This window comes from Capricornis sumatraensis, chromosome 11 (genome assembly GCF_032405125.1).
Source record: "Capricornis sumatraensis isolate serow.1 chromosome 11, serow.2, whole genome shotgun sequence".
NCBI classification, from domain to species: Eukaryota; Metazoa; Chordata; class Mammalia; order Artiodactyla; family Bovidae; genus Capricornis; species Capricornis sumatraensis.
Window position 1 is genome coordinate 81,253,612 of NC_091079.1, and position 17,524 is coordinate 81,271,135.

A 17,524-nucleotide genomic window follows, 5' to 3' on the forward strand; every position below is an offset into this window, starting at 1 on the left:
CAAGGGACAGCCTGGTGGGGTACTCTTTGAACTGGAAAGTGGCCTGTCTCCATATTATGACGGTGGATACTCGAGCAGCTCACCTTGAACAATCCCAGTGGCAAGACCACTGTTGTTACATATGGATTTGGCAGCCCCTTGGGAGGCATTGCCAACCCCCCGCCAACTGTTTTTTTAATGGATTTTCTGTGACTGAGTTTACCTGGGAGGAACGCCTGTTGCAGCTAGTCAACATGGCAGCCCATCTATGCTCCAGAGTGTGTGTGATGTGGGCTGTGTGAGTCTAATTATAGCGTCATGAACCCACTTACATCTGTGGTCTCATCTCAAATTCAGAATTCTGTTGGAACCAGGATTTGATTTACCTGGTCACACTCCTGCTTGTCCCTGGAGCTGTGGTCTTTTCTAGGGGGTGCAGAAAGCTCATTCTTTCTCGCCAATGTTCATCCTCCCCACCCCAGCCTCCTTAATATTCTACTCAGGACAATAGGTAAATGGTGGAAATCTGTTCTTTCCCTGATGTGGGTTACTTTTCTCTAGGAAAACACACTCTAGTGTTCTGGAATTCTGGAGTTCATTCAGAATACTCCAGTGTTCTGACCTGGAGAATTCCATGGACTGTATAGTCCATGGAGTTGCAAAGAGTCAGACACGACTGAGTGACTTTCATTCGGTGTTGTAGAACCTGCTAAAACCATAGGCTTCAGTTCTTGCAATGTAGTATAGTGGGAAACAAAGTTAGTTGTGCTTCTGTGGTGTATTTAGATTCCAGCATTGATTACAAAAACAATAAACACTTGTCCAGTGCTTAATAGGAGCTAGGCTTTTATCATATTGTTGTTTTACAGGTGAGGAAACTGAGACACAGAGAAGTCAAGGAATTGGCTTGAGCTCATCTGGTGAGTAAGTGGGGGAGAAGAGGGAGTCGAATTCAGGCAGCGTGGCTCCTGAATCTTTGTTTCTAATCATCACTGCCTGGACTCCTTCAGATTAATGATGAAAAATTCAAGTGAGGTTGCATGTGAAGGTTCAATGAACTCCAAAGTATTAAACAGATATCAATTATCCCTCTCTGTGTTCCTTAGGGGTGAATGTTATGGACAGGCATTCCTTCTGAAGAGAGTAGAAGTATGAGAAAGAACTTCAGCAGCACATGTGCTGATAATGTCACCAGGATGGTCATTGCATTAGTTTTCTATTGCTGGGGGCTTGGACTTCAAATAGCACAGGCTTATTATCTCTTAGTTCCTGGGTGTCAGGAGTCTGGCATAGGCTAGCTGGATCCTGCTCAAGGTCATCCCAGGCTGAAATCCAGTGGCAGCTGGGGCTGTCATCTGAGGCTCAGGGCTGTCTTCCCAGGTCACTGGTTGTTGGCTGGATTCATTTCCTTGAGGCTGTAGGACTGACATCCCTCTTTGCTTGCTAGCCTTTGGCTGGGACCACCCTCAGCTCTCAAGAACTCCTGAGGTTCCCTGCCAGTTGTCTCTCCGATAGGCAGTTTGCAGCACAGATGTCTGCTTTCTTCCAAGCCAGGAGGAGCTCACCTCTCTCTAGCTGGCTGGGATGGAGTGGCTGTCCCGTCACTACTGGTCATATGAAAGGAAGTGAAAGTGTTAGTCGCTCAGTGAAGTCCAACTCTTTGCAACCCCGAGGACTGTAGCCCGCCAGGCTCCTCTGTCCTCGGGATTCTCCAGACAAGAATACTGGAGTGGGTAGCCGTTCTCTTCTCCAGGGGATCTTCTTGACCCAGTGGTCGAACATGCGTCTCCCGCATTTCAGGCAGATTCTTTACCATCTAAGCCACCGGGGAAGCATATACTGTAACCTAATTGAGGAAGTGGCCTTCCCATCACAGTTCCAGATTCTACCCCTGCTTGAGGGGAGGGATTATACAGGTGGATACAACCTGGGCGATGGAGTCTTGGGGGTACTTTAGAATTCTGCCCACTTGGTTGCAGTTTTGGAGCCCAGGGGGATCTCAGCAACACTGCCAAAGTGGATGTTAGAAAATTGTGGAATGGGTTACTAGTGCACAGGGATACGTCCCCTCAAAATATTTATGTGCTATTGATGGTGTAGAATCTTGAGCCTTCTGCTTAGGTCTCCGAGGGGCTTTTCTGCCACGGGAATAATCGAGGCCACCAATGCCAGGTGGGGAGAGCTGCCAGGGAGTTTGTGGGCTTGATTCTGATGCAAGTTGCTGCAGCACCCTTTGCAGGCGCACAGGCTTGCCCTGCTTGTTACACACTTTGCAGACCCTGCGCACAGTACTATGTGAAGGATGTCCAGAGCGAGGATTGGCTCTGGACATTATTGGCTCTGTCCCACTGGCCCACAGACAATTGTTTTCTTTCCACATGGTGTGGACAGAGTCTGTGTGGATGGTGCTGGTTTGATTTCTGTCATATTTTGTTTGCCCATTCCCTGAAGGCAATTTAAATCCCCAAATGGGTTCAGCTGAGAATTACCATGGAGGAGACCTAGGATCAGTGTAGTACCGTAAAGCAATGGCCATTAGGAAATTTCAGTGAGTCAGAGGTCCTAGAAGACCCCATAAGAAGCAACAGTGTCCTCACCAGCTGGAAATTGTGTTGCTAAAGTTAAGTATATGCTCACTGATAAACTCAGATGGCTCAGGGTTGAAGGCTGAGCACAGAGAGACTTTACTTGGGCACAGGTTGAGTGCTTTGAAACTTCAGGTGTTGAAATCATAAAAATATTTATTGTTAAAAGAGATACGTGTATATACAAAGGCTATCAGTTCAGGTTAAGATCCTTTATTTAGTTTTCTTGAAGATTTAAAAACAACAGCTGTATCTCATGGTCAAGAAAGAAGGAGGCACACTGATGTGAAGTACTCCAGTTGGTTCAAACAGTCATGCTAAGAACTGGGTCTCTTCCAGTTCTAGGCTGAGGGCAGTGGCCATCAGGAATCTTTCAGTGATGGTACTGAGAGCATTCTTTTATTTTGAAATTCATTAATGTAACACAGTCATCCCTTGGCATCTGTGGGAGATTAGTTCCAAAATCCATAGATGTTCAAGTCGCTTGTATAAAATTGCCTAGTGCAGTGGGCTCTTGTGTCTATGGTTTTCACCAGTGGGTTTCTTTGGATGGGTAGGTTTCTGTGGATCTGCGGTTGATTGAATCCATGGATGTGGAACCAGTGGCTGCAGAAGGCCAACAACATGTGTTCTTGGCAAAAAAATAAAATTAGAAAAATAGAAGAAAGAAAAAAGTTTAAAAAATTGTATATGATTTCAGTAACAGTCGGTATTTTGCCATACGTGTGGACATATATTAACACATGAGAGGGTAACAGGCGGGAAGGCCGAGGCCCCCAGGTGGCAGGAGGAAAGAGACTGCAAGTGGCAGATGCTTCTTTTCCTTCTCTACACTGAATTAGAAGAGGCTTCTTTTAATTCTGTGTCGACGATGCCTGGCTCTGCCTTGAGCTAACCAGTATGTGTTTTCTTAGGTTAATGAAGCTGTGTATTTGCTTTGGAATTTGGCTTTCTTCAGAATGGTTCTGCCTAAGACTAACTTTTGTTTTCTCAAACCTTGGGCTGATAATGGCTCAACAAACCAGTATTCTTGTCATTGGTTTTATGGCTGGGGGATGACACACCTTGTGCCATCCTATCTCAAAAGTGCATACTTTGGGAGAGGGGCCTGGTGAACCTCTGTCAGCCTTGAGGTGTCTCTCTTACTGGATTAATAGCTTTCTAACAGACAAAACACCTTGCTGCAAACTAGCAAGGGGGCACTTTCTCTGTCCCCTTCTGATATCTGTGTCAGAAGCTTTCCCTATCTCTGTTATACTTTAATAAAACTTTGCTACACAAAAGGCTCCAAGTAGTCAAGCCTCGTCTCTGACCCCAGATCAAAATCCTCTCCTCTGGAGGTCACAAATCCTGGTGTAGTACTTGGCTTGCAGCAGCAACCTTTCCCACACACACCTGATATAATTTTGTTTAAAACATTTTTACAAGTATATTTTGAGATTTTTAACGTGACATTAGCTATTCTTCTATAGTATAATGGTGTGATGGTTAAGAGTAAAGAATTCTGGAGTCAGAACAGACTTCCTGAGTTTGAATAGCTCAGCGCCATCTAATTCAGTGGTCTTGGGCGAGTTACTTAACTTCTTTGCTTTAGTTTTTCTCTGTAAAATGGGGGCAATAATAGTACTTACATCATAGAATTATAGTAAAGATTAAATGTGTTAATGTATTTACAAATTGCTTAGAATAGAGCCTGCTGCATGGTAAGTGCTGTGTAACGTTTGTTTTTATTAATGGTTGCATAGAATTCCATCTTCTGGGTATTTCATAACTTATTTATCATCCATTGCATGCTATTTGGATGTTTTTGATTTTTGATGATTACAAATTGTGAAACCCTGGTACACACTTTTTGTGTGCCCATTTAAAAAGTTGTTTCTTTATTTCAGGAAATAAAGTTTCTGGATGAAAATATATTAATATTTTTATGGTTTCTGTTACATATTAGCAAATTAATCTCTGAAAGGTTGTACCAGTTTACATGTCTATAGTACTGAGAATGTCTGTTGTTCTGTGTTGAGACAGAAACAGTATCTTATGTTGTTTCCATTGCCATTTCTTTGATTATAAGCCAGAGAGATTTTTCCATATGTTTATTTATAATTTACATTTATTCTTTATAAATTATTGCTTCCTGGCCTTTACCAATTTTTACATTTCTCTCTTAAACTGACATTAAATGCTTCTAGTATATCCAAGGCATACTGAGTGCATTTAACAATAATCATGATGAAGATGATGAAGACAGTTGCCCAAGGCATATATCACATCTCAGAACCTCCTATAGTCAAATTCTTGTGCAAGGCTCGCTCAGCTCCTGATCTTCCATCAGAGGCATTTCATCATATCCTCCATGTTCTTCAAATTTGTTATTATTATTATTTGGTTATATTTCTATGGGGCTTCCCAGGTGGTGCTAGTGGTGAAGGATCTGTCTACCAATGCAGGAGACTCAAGAGACCCAGGTTTGATCCCTGGGTCAGGAAGATCCCCTGGAGAAGGGAATGGCTACCCACTCCAGTATTCTTGCCTGCAGAATCCCATGGACAGAGGAGCCTGGCTGGCTACAGTCCATGGGGTCACAAATAGTCGGGCACAACTAGCGACTGAGCACATAGCAACAGTATAAATTTGTGGTATAAAGAACTTATGCTTCAGTTATTTGAGGAAGAGGTTGCCAGGAATGTTGCTTGAAACACTGCAAGAACAGGATCGTATCCTGCCTCTGTAACTTCAGAAATCATCTTGTATGGCAAAACCAATACAATATTGTAAAGTAAAATAAATTAATTAATTAAAAAATTAAAAAAAAGAAATCATCTTGAGGTGATGCACTTATCTGAATGAGATTTCATTAGCAACAGTTTTCATCTTTGCATCGCAGTAAATATTGTGACTACCTGGGAGAAAATCTCTTGGTTTATTAATGAGCTCCACGGTCCATGGGATTTTCCAGGCAAGAATACTGGAGTGGGCTGCCATTTCCTTCTCCAAGGGATCTTCCCAACCCAGAGATTGAACCTGGGTCTCCTGCATTGCAGACAGACGCTTTACTGTCTAAGCCACTAGGGAAGCCCACAGATATTGTGACTACCTGGGAGAGAATCTCTTGGTTTATTAATGAGCTAAGTAGTCATCTAATGAGAAACTTTCAGTAATCCTGTGAACATGTGAAGGAAGATTTATTTTTAAAGGCCTGGGTGTGCAACGGGTCTCAGGAACAAGAGTTTATTCACTGTTTAAATTAGCTCCTGAATTCTGCCTTCCCATTGGCTATGGAGACCTCTGGCTACATGGTATGCTGTTGCTGAGTGTTGAATATCAGCAGCAGTTGATGGTCTTAATTTGTGTTCCTGATTTTTTCCATGCAAATCTTACAGGCTAAAACATGTGATAAAATCATGTTTTTAAAATACCACAAAAACATGTAAACTTCAATGAAGTGAAACTTGTTCTGTTCTGGAAAGTAGACCAAGATCAGTGGGCATAAGTTCAACATTTCCTGTTAATGTAAGAAAGAACTGTTTTTTGTTGTTGTTGTTTTTTTTTTAAATCTCAGAAAGTGTCTCCTCATAGTATGGCTCACCTTTTTGAAGCAGTCACTGGGATTTTTCCAGCATAGATCAGATTATTAAAAAGTAATGGTTACTGGATTTAAGATGGAAAAGGTGGGACCATACACTAGGTAACTTCTAAACTAGATTAATTCTAAGGTTTTTTCCAACTTTGAGATTCTACAATTACGTTAATTAAAAGAAATCATCTGCCTATTTTTCTAAAGTGGTGAAACTAATAGAAACTGGAAGTGGAGTGGTGGTTACCAGGAGTTGGAAGGAGGAGGAAAGGGGACTTGTTATTTAACGGGTATAGAGATGTGCCAGGTGAAAAGTTCTGGACATCTGTTTCAACAAAGTGAGCATACTTAACATGACTGTAAAACTAAAAATGGTCCAGAAGGTAATTTTTCTGTATATTTGTTTTATCAAAATAAAACAGGCATGAGAGTGCTATGAGTTTTGCTCTAGGCCAGGCACTGTAGGGGACTCATAAGTCCAAGACAGTCCCTGCTCTCAGCTGGTTCACTTCCCTTTTTCTGTGAGAAGTGAGGTGCCTGGGCAGGCCAGGGTCCTCAATAGCCAGTTACGAAGCTGCGAACTCAGCCATGCTGGCAGCAAGATTTGCCTTGGTGGGCCTTTGCACAACCAGCTTGATGCTGCCATTGATACTCTGAAGACAAATCTTTGGAGAAAGCACTGGAAAAAAAAGCACAGGGAAAGCACTGGGGAAAAAAGGCTGACTGTCATCTGACATCCTCAGAATGTTATCTTGTCCACCTTATCATTGAGAGCCTCTGCAGTGGTGCTCTTTTCTGGGTATTCTCACGGGATTCAAATATTTCATGGGGCTTCCCTGATGGCTCAGTGGTAAAGAATCCGCTTGCAATGCAGGAGACATAGGAGATGCAAGTTTGATCCTTGGGTTGGGAAGATCCCCTGGAGGAGAAAATGGCAACCCACTCCAGTATTCTTGCCTAGAAAATCCCATGGATAGAGGAGCCTGGTGGGCTACAGTTCATGGGATCACAAAGAGTAGGACACGGCTGAGCAGCTGAGTGTGAACACACACACACACACACACACACACACACACACAAATATTTCATACCCTTTCCCCATTCCAAAAGATCATCCACATACCTGTTGCACAGTCCTCCTTTTTACCAAATTTCCAATTCCATCCTTTCTAATTCTCTGACCATCTGGCTAAATCATTAACTACTACTTATGAGCTGGTATAGATTGGTACTTCTGGCTAATTTTCAGCCTAGACAAAGTGGCTATTCAGACGTACTGTGACGTTCTACCAACGGGCAGGACTTTCTTTCTCCACTATTTTTCAGGGCCACTCTGAGTGAGTATGCACCAGTCTGTTTCCAGCTAAGTGCTGGTAATATCGTGAACGTACAATTCATCTAATGAATCTCTTTTTTGATCATTAACTGGTTACAGGGAGCTCCTTATGAAGTCGTGGGTGTGGGCTGAGAAAGGGAAAGCAGTGTAGCACAAGTAGTGGCCATAGGAAGCTGAATCACCTAATTATATAACTTATTATAAACCTTATATAGCTAGTAACTTCCAGACCTTCTGTAGACCTATCATATATATATATATGATAAATATATATATATTTGACAGACTGTGACTGCATTAACTGATTCTGTGGTATGGGGGGTCAAATGACACAATTTATAGTGGATACCTTTGTTCATGTGGTCATCAAGTATCCAAGGCCAGGAGTTCAAGAGCCTAGGAATGTGCTTTCAAGGGGAAAAATCAGCAGCTGTTTCTCTGAGGGAGAAAACCAGCAGAAAAGCCTGATGTTTTTCCAAAACATTAGTATTCTAAGTTTTGATTTTAATATAGGGCTTGCCCCATGATTGTTAAATCATTCCCTTTTTTGGTGAGGGGTCGGGGGATGAGCTATAACACTTTTAGGGAATCACGATGAGATTTATTGGGAATGGAGGCCATAGCCAGTCAGCATCTTTCCTTTCACGTTTTCTTCATTGAATTATATTTCTTCCTAGTGGATTTATTCTAATATTGATTGTAGAAATATATTTTAACTCTCCTTCCCCAAATATAAATCATTGTTTCATTATTTACCTATCATACTTCCCCATTTGGAAAATATCAGAAGCTTCTTTAGATCCTTTTTCATAGTGGAAATGGCAACCCACTCCAGTGTTCTTGCCTGGAGACTCCCAGGGATGGGGGAGCCTGGTGGGCTGCCGTCTATGGGGTCGCACAGAGTCAGACACGACTGAGGAGTTTGCTAGAAGTAGCTTCTTTTTTAAAAAAAAATCAAGTTTCTTTGTTGTAAAACAAAACACAGATAGATCCCCTCTTGCAAGTGAAATATATAGCTTAGTCAATTAGAAAGTGAAAGTGAAAGTCGCTCAGTGGTGTCTGATTCTTTGCGACCCACTCTATACAGTCTATGGAATTCTCCAGGCCAGAATGCTGGAGTGGATAGCCTTTTCCTTCTCCAGGGGATCTTCCCAAGCCAGGGATCTAACCCAGGTCTCCCGCATTGCAGGCGGATTCTTTACCAGCTGAGGCACAAGGGAAGCCCAAGAATACTGGAGTGGGTAGCCTATCCCTTCTCTAGTGGATCTGCCCAGCCCAGGAATTGAACCTGGGTCTCTTGCATTGCAGGTGGATTCTTTACCAACTGAGCTATGAGGGAAGTCCAGCTTAGTCAATTACCATAAGGCAAAAGCATTTGTAACTACAACCAAAGTTCAGCAAGTAAAAATTACCACCCACTCCAGAAGCCCCTTCCATGTACCCTGTATCAATCACAACCCCTTATTTCCCTTCACAAGTAACCATTACCTACGCTTTAACAGTGATCACCCAAATATGCATCCTTAGGTCCTATAGTTTAGCAGCTTTAAAAAAATGACTGTGCTTATTAAAAAAAAAAAAAAAGCCACAGCTTTCTTTTAATCTATAGGTTCCTGCTCCATCTCTTTCTTTTCCTTATAGTTTATCTGTGGATGAACCCAGTCTGCTGACCCGTAGAGTTTCTCACGGTCATGACACATTCCACTGTTCCTCTGTTTTCTGTAGCCCTGTAATGTGGTAGCTGGATTTAGAGGCTTGATCAGACTCAGATATAATTCCTTTGGCAACATTCTAAGAGTGTTCTTCCATCAGGAAGCATGTAATATCTGTCTTGTCCTTTTTGTGATGTTAACTCTTGCTGATGCTCAGTGCTTTATTCATTGGGGCTGGCAAAATGGTTATATTCTATTTTAGACTTATTTTTTTCATTTATCAGATGGGCTACTTTGATAAAGAATTGCTTCCCCTCATCTACTTTTTGATTACCCAGTGGTGCTATTCACATAGGAGAGACAAGATAAATATTTGACTCTTTTATTTACCAAGCATCAAAATCATGAATCTGATTCCCTTTCATCTTCCAATAGTATGCATATATATATATATATATATATATGCATGACTTTGTGGACTTAAGCGTATTTGATGTGTTCCGTTTAATTGCAGTTATCTTTTTGAAACCTCAAAGCCTGACAGAAGCCTCTTAAAGTTGTCTCCTGTTTATTTTTCCCGGATGTCCTTTGTAGATATAAACTCCATGGACTGAAAACTCAAGAACAACTTCTCTAGCTCAGCCTTTTCTCCATTCATTTATGGCCTTAACTGACCAGGGAATATGTTTGAAGAGCAGGCACACCCTCTATAGAAAGAGAATATGTGCTTTCTGTTTACAAATATTCCTGGCTTTGTACTGAGAGCCTGGAGCACTGGCTTCCTGTTGGGCCATTCTCCTCTGAAAAGGAGATTGCTTTGCCAGTGTTGTCCACCTTTTCCGGAAAGATTTGATATTAATAGTTTTTCTCCAGAATGACTTGTTCTTCTATGAGGCATGTGCTCTTGCCTAGTCAAACGTACCTACGATAGAATTAAAAACAGCTGAAAAACTGTCTTTTACTGCTCTTCCCCTGAAATTCCCTATGTAATCCAATAAATATCTGTAAATTAACCTTTGGGAAAGATAAATTAATCTTATTAAATGTGAGACTGCCTCAGGCTTCTTGGGGTGGGGTAGAAGACTTGCTTTCAAAATGTGTTGTGCCTTGAAAATGTAATTTCCTATGCCCAGTGGAAATTTATCACATCCCTCGCCTCTGGGTAACTTGCTTTTCCTTTAGTTCAAATGCTGTGTTTTCTGTCTTCATCCTCTCAAGCTTGGACATTCTGAACTTTTTAATTCTCTCAGTTCTATTTCTGTGACAGTGGTTTTCAGGCAACAGAAGTGAGAAGTTGATGGGGAAACATTGATGGAAGAAGGGATACTTGACCCAGCATACAAAAGAGAACCTCCCACAGGAGAGAGTAAAGGTGGTTTTGAGAAGCTTATGGCGTCAACACCTGTGACAGTTTTCTTTTGGTTTATATCATTCATATTTTTAGGCTAGATAATATGGATTTACAAAAATGGGTATTTTTATTGTGTAAGACTCTTCTGGAAAATGTCGCTTCGCTTCAGTTATGTCTGACTCTGTATGACCCCATGAACTGTAGCCCACCAGGCTCCTCTGTCCATGGGATTCTCCAGGCAAGAATACTGGACTGACTTGCCATTTCCTACTCCAGGGGATCTTCCTGACCCAGGGATCAAGCCCACGTCTCTTATGTCTCCTGCATTGGCAGGTGGGTTCTTTACCACTTTTGGTTTATATCATTCATGTTTTTAGGATAGAGAATATGGATTTATACTTATGGGTATTTTTATAAGACTCTTCTGGAAAAAGTCTGTCTGATTCCCTGGGCTTAAGTTCTTAGCCTGACAGTCAAGGCCATTCACAGTCTTACTACTATCCTCCCTCTGAACACTCAGTGACTCCCTATTGCCTGTTGAACAGAGCATGCAGTTTTCCTACAATTCCTGTTTACCTCCCCTGGCTTATCTCCTTGGCTTTTCTGTGGGCACCTCTTTAGATCAGCTGTATTAGATGGTTTCCATTTCCCTGGCATACCCTATGCTTTCCTACTTTGGCTTTTGCTCACATAATTCCATTTGGAATGACCTTGCCTCCCATCTCTAACTGCAGAAATCTTACTATAATATCTTAACACCAGCTTGAAATTCCTTTTTCCCCAGGATTCTCTTCCTGATCCCTCCAAAGGAATTACTTCATTCCTCCTTTGAATTCCCAAGCAACTTGTTTATGCAGTTGCTTCATATTGTTTTGAAATATGGTTAAAGATTGCTACTGACATCCTTTACATATTTGTTTGATACATGTGCTTATGGGATAGAAGTAGGATGGACATATACCCAAATGTTTTTGAGACAGTTCCAGTTTTCCTGGGCTAGTCTCAGAGTATGCGCTGTCCCAGTACCCTGTCTGGTTAACTCCCTGTTGCCTTCTCCTTAGGCTTTCCAGGCGATGCTAGTGGTAAAGAACCTGCCTGCCAGTGCAGGAGACGGAAGAGGTTTGGGTTCCATCCCTGGGTTGGGAAGATCCCCTGGAGAAGGGAATGGCTACCCACTCCAGTGTTCTTGTCTGGAGAATCCCATGGACAGAGGAGTCTGTCAGTCCATAGGGTTGCAAAGAGTCAGACATGATTGTAGTGACCTAGGATGTACATGCCTTCTCCAAAGTATCTTGATCTGAGTGATGAATTAAGTAGTCACCCATGGAATAAGTCACTGGGGGATTGGGGCTGCCTCATACTCATTCTTGAACTGCTCATTTATCAGGAGGGGTGATGGAACCCACATACGGTGGGCAAAGGGGCAACAAAGTTCACAGAAAGGAGACTGCCTTGTGTTGGGGCAGGGCTCACATTGCAGAGGCCATCAGGAAATGCTAGAGATCAGTTTTGACTCCTCCCAGAGCTAGTCCTCCTCATGGCACTGCCTGGAGCTATTACTTTCCCATCAGAAAGTTAGATTCCCTGAGGATTTAATAAACAGTCTCTCCCAACATGAAAAGCTGTGGGCATTGTTTCCTCCTTGGATCATTGCAGTTGGAGCTTCAAAGAATACTCGGATATTGTGTGGAATATTGAATATGCACGTGAAAAGGACTTTGTTTATTTACTTATTATTTATTTATTTTCCATTTCTTTTCATTTTTAAAATTAGCCTACAGAGAAGTCAACAGAACTGTACATAGTGATAGTCCCTTCATTTTGCTACATGACCTTTTCCTCTCTCGCTTAGCTCATATTTATACACGTCGGATTAAGTTTGTGTTTAAGTACGATGTGTGTATAAATGTCCACATTCTCTTGCATCATTTGTATATAGTTTGAGTACATCATGGTACTTCACTCCTAAATACTTCCACATGTTTCTTTTAAGGATATGGACATTCTTCTAAGTAACCACAATGTCATTATTACACCCAAGACAATTAACAGTAATTCTACAAAGTCATCTAATATACAGTCCATACTCAAATGTCATCAAACAAGTTTTGGACCTTGAATCCATTTGATCCATTATGTCTCTTTCATCTCTCTTAATCTTGTGTAGTCTCTGTGCTTGTTTGTGGTCTGTGTGTAACTTATTTTTGAGATACAGTGTTCGAAATCCTTCCCCCCTCACCCTTGAAAGAATTTTGCCTTTCCTCAGATTCTTCCTCCTCCTCTCTCTTCTAAAGAGAGTTGCCAGATCTGCTCTCTGCTTTTTAGAATTCCCTGATGAAGACTCTAAAGATCGGTTAATGAGCTGGAGTGAGTGAGAGGCTGGAGTTTGGTCCTGAGGCTTTAGAAAGGCCCAAGCTCTGCTCCTGTGGCCCACACCCACCCTGTAGCTCTGAAGTGTGGGGCCTTGGAGAGGAGCGGAAGGAAATTGGAAGAAATATTGCTGTGAGCTATGTATTAGATTCTTTTTAGTATTTTTCCAGAACCAGGAAAGATTATGTTTATTAGTTACTTTTGGACTCTGTTTTCCTTGAATCTGACATCCCCTCAGAATGAGGCTTCAGGGGAAGTCAGTATTTATTCTGCTCATACACAATCTTTGCTCTTCAAAGGAGAAAGCATTAACACCCAGAGAGAGAGAAAGCTTTATTATGGCTGTGGTCATAAGCCTTAGAATGTCTTAAGAGGATTTTAGCAGACTGCGGAGTTTCGTCATCCAAATTGGGACACGTTTGAGAGTGAAACATTTATAGTGAGTATGAAATAATTATTGATAATGAAAATATTTATTTCAGGCCATGTGCTTAAATCAGGTTGGTGTCAGGCAAACCAAAATATATGGTTAACCTGGTTATATACACCTGCTGTTTGCACCACAATTTATCTTGTCCAAATGGATGAGTTAAAAATAAACATGGAAAAATGAAAAAATGAATGCACGTACAGTACTCTGCATAAGTATTAGATTAAACCATATGAAACTCTTATAAAAGCTGCAGTTTCATGAGCTATCTATAATGAGTTCAAAATTTGGGCATGCTGCTGCTGCTGCTGCTAAGTCACTTCAGGCGTGTCCGACTCTGTGCGACCCCATAGACGGCAGCCTACCAGGCTCCCCCGTCCCTGGTATTCTTCAGGCAAGAATACTGGAGTGGGTTGCCATTTCCTTCTCCAATGCATGCAAGTGAAAAGTGAAAGGGAAGTCGCTCAGTCATGTCCGACTCTCTGCTGCTTATTTCTTTAAGTAGTAAATTCTTTCAGGGTAAGAATTGTTCATTTTTCTTTCTGTTATTTGTTTTTTGTTCATTTTTCATCATTTATTAGTACCTACAGCATGCAAGCACTATGCTAGACGCTGGGGATAGATCAGTGACACTGAGTGGGATACCTGGTACCTAAGAGCAATACAATATTTAGTTAGAATTGAGCATAAAGGAAAAGCATAGTAAGTTCATATTTGTTATTTGGTGTTGCAAAAAAAAAAAAAAAAAACCAAAAGCAATTAAATGCCAATTGAAGTACCAAATTATCTTGCTGCCATTCTTGTGGCACCTTCACAATTAATATCTGAAAACATATGTCCCCCTGTGTACCCTCTTTATTCTGCCTTAAAGAAGAATTGCCTCAAAGACATGACACGGCTTTTGCAAGGAACAATCCAAGGAGCTTGTAGTAGAAGAACGATGTGGAAGAGCGTGAGGCATCATGGATGCTCTGACTTAAGTGTTTACAGGGACCTGTCTGAGCTGCAAGAGAGGAAGTGATCCTTAATTGCTTGGTGGTAATGAGTGGAAAATTATTCATAGAAGCAACGAGGCCAGAGATACCATGCATTGGCTTAAAATTTTTATTGAGTGCTAGGCCTCTGGGGATTAACTTTGGATCTAAACTATTCCTAATTCACAGAGGTAAGTGTCCACTGAGGATGGTGAACTTTGAACTAACCTACCACAAAAATAAGCATACAGCTGTCAGTTGTGATAAATGCAAAAAGGGCAAGGAATAGCAGGTTGCAAAGTACATCAGAGAGGGATAAAATTTTCTTTTGGGGGTCAAGGAAGAGCTCTCTGAGGAAATCATCTTGAACTTGAGACCCAGTGGAGGGCAGAAGACCCTACAGGGATATGGCTGGAGCTCAGCAGTGGAGGAAGAGGGTAGTGCCAGGTGGGGTCAAGGAATTTTCATCTTGAAAGAAGTAGAGTTGTTAGATGGGCCCTTGTAGAAGGTGAGATGGGAAGGTGTTGATCAGTTAGGACGTGGAGACCTGAGTATCACAATGGAAACCAATCAGTGGAGAACTGCACAGAGTTTGACAAGGCTGGAGTGTGGAGTGTGAAGCCAGACACCACCTTGAATATTGAGTCCTCCCTCTAAGTAACACGGAGGCACTGACGAGTGGTATGAGTAAGGGAGTGACATATCAATTGTGTATTTGAGAAAGAAAATCTCCAGGATGAATGAATTCACTGAAGACATCAAAAGCTGGAAAACCTTGCAGTTGTTCAGCAGATGGGGGATGAAGGTTTGATCTGAGATAGTGGCAGTAAAGAGACAGAGTAAGACAAAGATACTCTGTAAGCACAATCTATGGAATCTGGTTATTGAGGAGAAGAGAAAGTGGACCATGTTCAGGTTCCTTGTTTGTGTGATTAATAAGAAGGGATAGCAGGATAGCAGGAGGGGGACTGGTTTGGGTAACACGTGACGAGTTAGGTCTGTTCCTGATAAGTGCTGGGGCTTCCCAGGTGGTGCTAGTGGTAAAGAACGTGCCTGCCAGTGCAGGTGATGTAAGAGACTCAGGTTCAGTCGCTGATCCCCTGGAGAAGGGCATGGCAGTCCACTCCAGTATTCCTGCCTGGAGAATCCCATGGACAGAGGATCCTGGCGGGCAATAGTCCATAGGGTCACAAAGAGTTGGACATGACTGAGCAACTTAGCACACACTCTGATAAGCGCTAAGTACCTGTAGGAGATCCAGCCTGATGTTAACTAAGTAACTGTTTAGTTAATATTTTCTGAAGTTGATGGAATTCTCGGAATAGTTTTCATATGTTAATATGGTATCTATTGACAGAGTTAGACGCATTCAAACTACTTAGGAAAGAGTTCTTGAATTTTACAACTGACAGATTGCTGTATTTTGAATTACTCATGACAGGCTTTGTGTGTGTGTGTGTGTGTGTTTGAAAGACATTTGACTTTGTCACAGTTCTGAAAATATGTTACTTGGGTATGTTTAGATGGTGGGTTTTCAAAAACAGTTAAATATTACAACTAGGCTTGCTGCATTTTGTGCTTTTCCCCGTTCAGTTTCCCATTAAATATACAAGCATAACATCTGGTACTCTTATTTTTAAGGACTCTGGGAAAAGAATAGCAGTGATTAGACTGAGCACTTGACAGTCATCCAGTTGTAATATTTTCGTCTAGAGTCGAGTTTGGGGCTGACTGAAATGTCCGTGTCAGGAGCAACACTGTGTCATGTTGCAGAGAAGCCACTTCGGAGAATTCCTAATATGGTTGGAGCATTCTTGAGATGCATGGACTAGCCCGTTTGTGCGGTATCATCCGAGATGAGTTGCAGCCCGCATGCATGTGGGCTGGGATGACGGAATCCGCAGAGCACTTCTTTTCTGTTATTTGTCAGGCTAGAGCCCAGGTGGCTGATGATGACAGTTCCTCCTTCTTTGCTTCATTTGTCAATGGCAAATCCTTGGACCCTGAGCTGGAAAGTTCCTTTCCTAGTTTGAAAGTCATATACTGTACGAGATGGAAGGGGCCTCGATAATTATCTTCATGGGAACCCACTCCAGTATTCTTGCCTGGAAAATCCCATGAATAGAGGAGTCTGGAGGGCTGTAGTTCATGGGGTCGCTAAGAGTCAGACACGATTGAGTGACTGAGCACAAACCCCTGGCATTTTTACAGATGAGAAAAACGAGATGCGGGGAGGTTAAGCAATTTGGCCGCAGCCATCAGTTCATTGGGCTTCCCCAGGGGCTCAGCAGTAAAGAATCTGCCTGCAATGCAGGAGACGCAGGAGGTGTGGGTTTGATCCCTGGGTTGGGAAGATCCCCTGGAGAAGGAAATGGCAACCCACTCCAGTATTCTTGCCTGGAGAATCCCATGGACAGAGGAGCCAGGCAGGCTACAACCCATAGGGTTGCAGAGAATCGGATATGACTTAGCAACTGAGCACTGAACCCTCTGCTCAGCTCCCCTCCTCATTCAGAATGGGCAGGAGGGCAGCCTCTCTATTGCTTTTAGTTTGTTATTTGCCAGAACTTCAAGTCTTTCTTCACTTTATAAAGCCTCTGGGAAATAGTCTTAACTCCTCTGAAAGAAGAAAAAACATGTTTACTCAGAAAGCTTGTTTTTGTTTTTCTCCAAATGGATGTTTGTTTCAAGGCTGTGTGACTCCCCTGTATTCTGAGAGAGCTTTCACCACACTGCATGACGTCTCTCTAATGGCCACGGCTGCCCAGCTGGACATCTGTGCAACAGTCGCAGCCAAAGCTCATACATTTGGGGCCATGGCAGTGTCTCTAAACTCTGGAAGGGATGGATGCTACAGTATGCTACCCAGCCCGTGGCCTGGATCTTTAGGCTGAGTGATCCTGGGAACTTCCTTAGAAGCAACTGTTTTATCAAGCCTTCAGAGAGATCCTTGATTCTTAAAATTAAAAATCTCAGAGTGCCATCCTGGGGCTGAGCACCCCTGGGAGTCCTGAGCACCCCTGGGACTTGGCTGCTGCTGCTGGGCAGATGGGCGGTTCTTGGAGCTCAGCGCAGCCAAGGGAGGGGAGAAGGGAGGTTTGAAGATGAGTTGTGAGTGAGGAGGGGAAAAGAGCTTGTGTGGTTCTGACCATCTACAGTCTCAGCATTGTGGGGGAAGGACTCGGGGGCCCTTTCCTCAGGCTCACCAATGTCTACTCGGTCCCAGCTCTCTCTCCAGACTTTCAGGCCTGGGTGTGGGCTGGTGGGCGAGAG

General features: G+C 42.5%; 1 protein-coding gene across 1 annotated transcript in view; it reads left to right on the forward strand.

Annotated features, from left to right (window-relative positions):
* Nucleotides 1-870: 870 nt before the first annotated feature.
* NCALD (neurocalcin delta) overlaps nt 871-17,524 on the forward strand; it is a 348,265-nt gene continuing 331,611 nt past the window's right edge. Inside the window, exon 1 of the mRNA XM_068983366.1 lies at nt 871-899. The gene's annotated coding sequence lies outside the window, so the exon portion shown is untranslated. The remainder of the gene's footprint in view (nt 900-17,524) is intronic.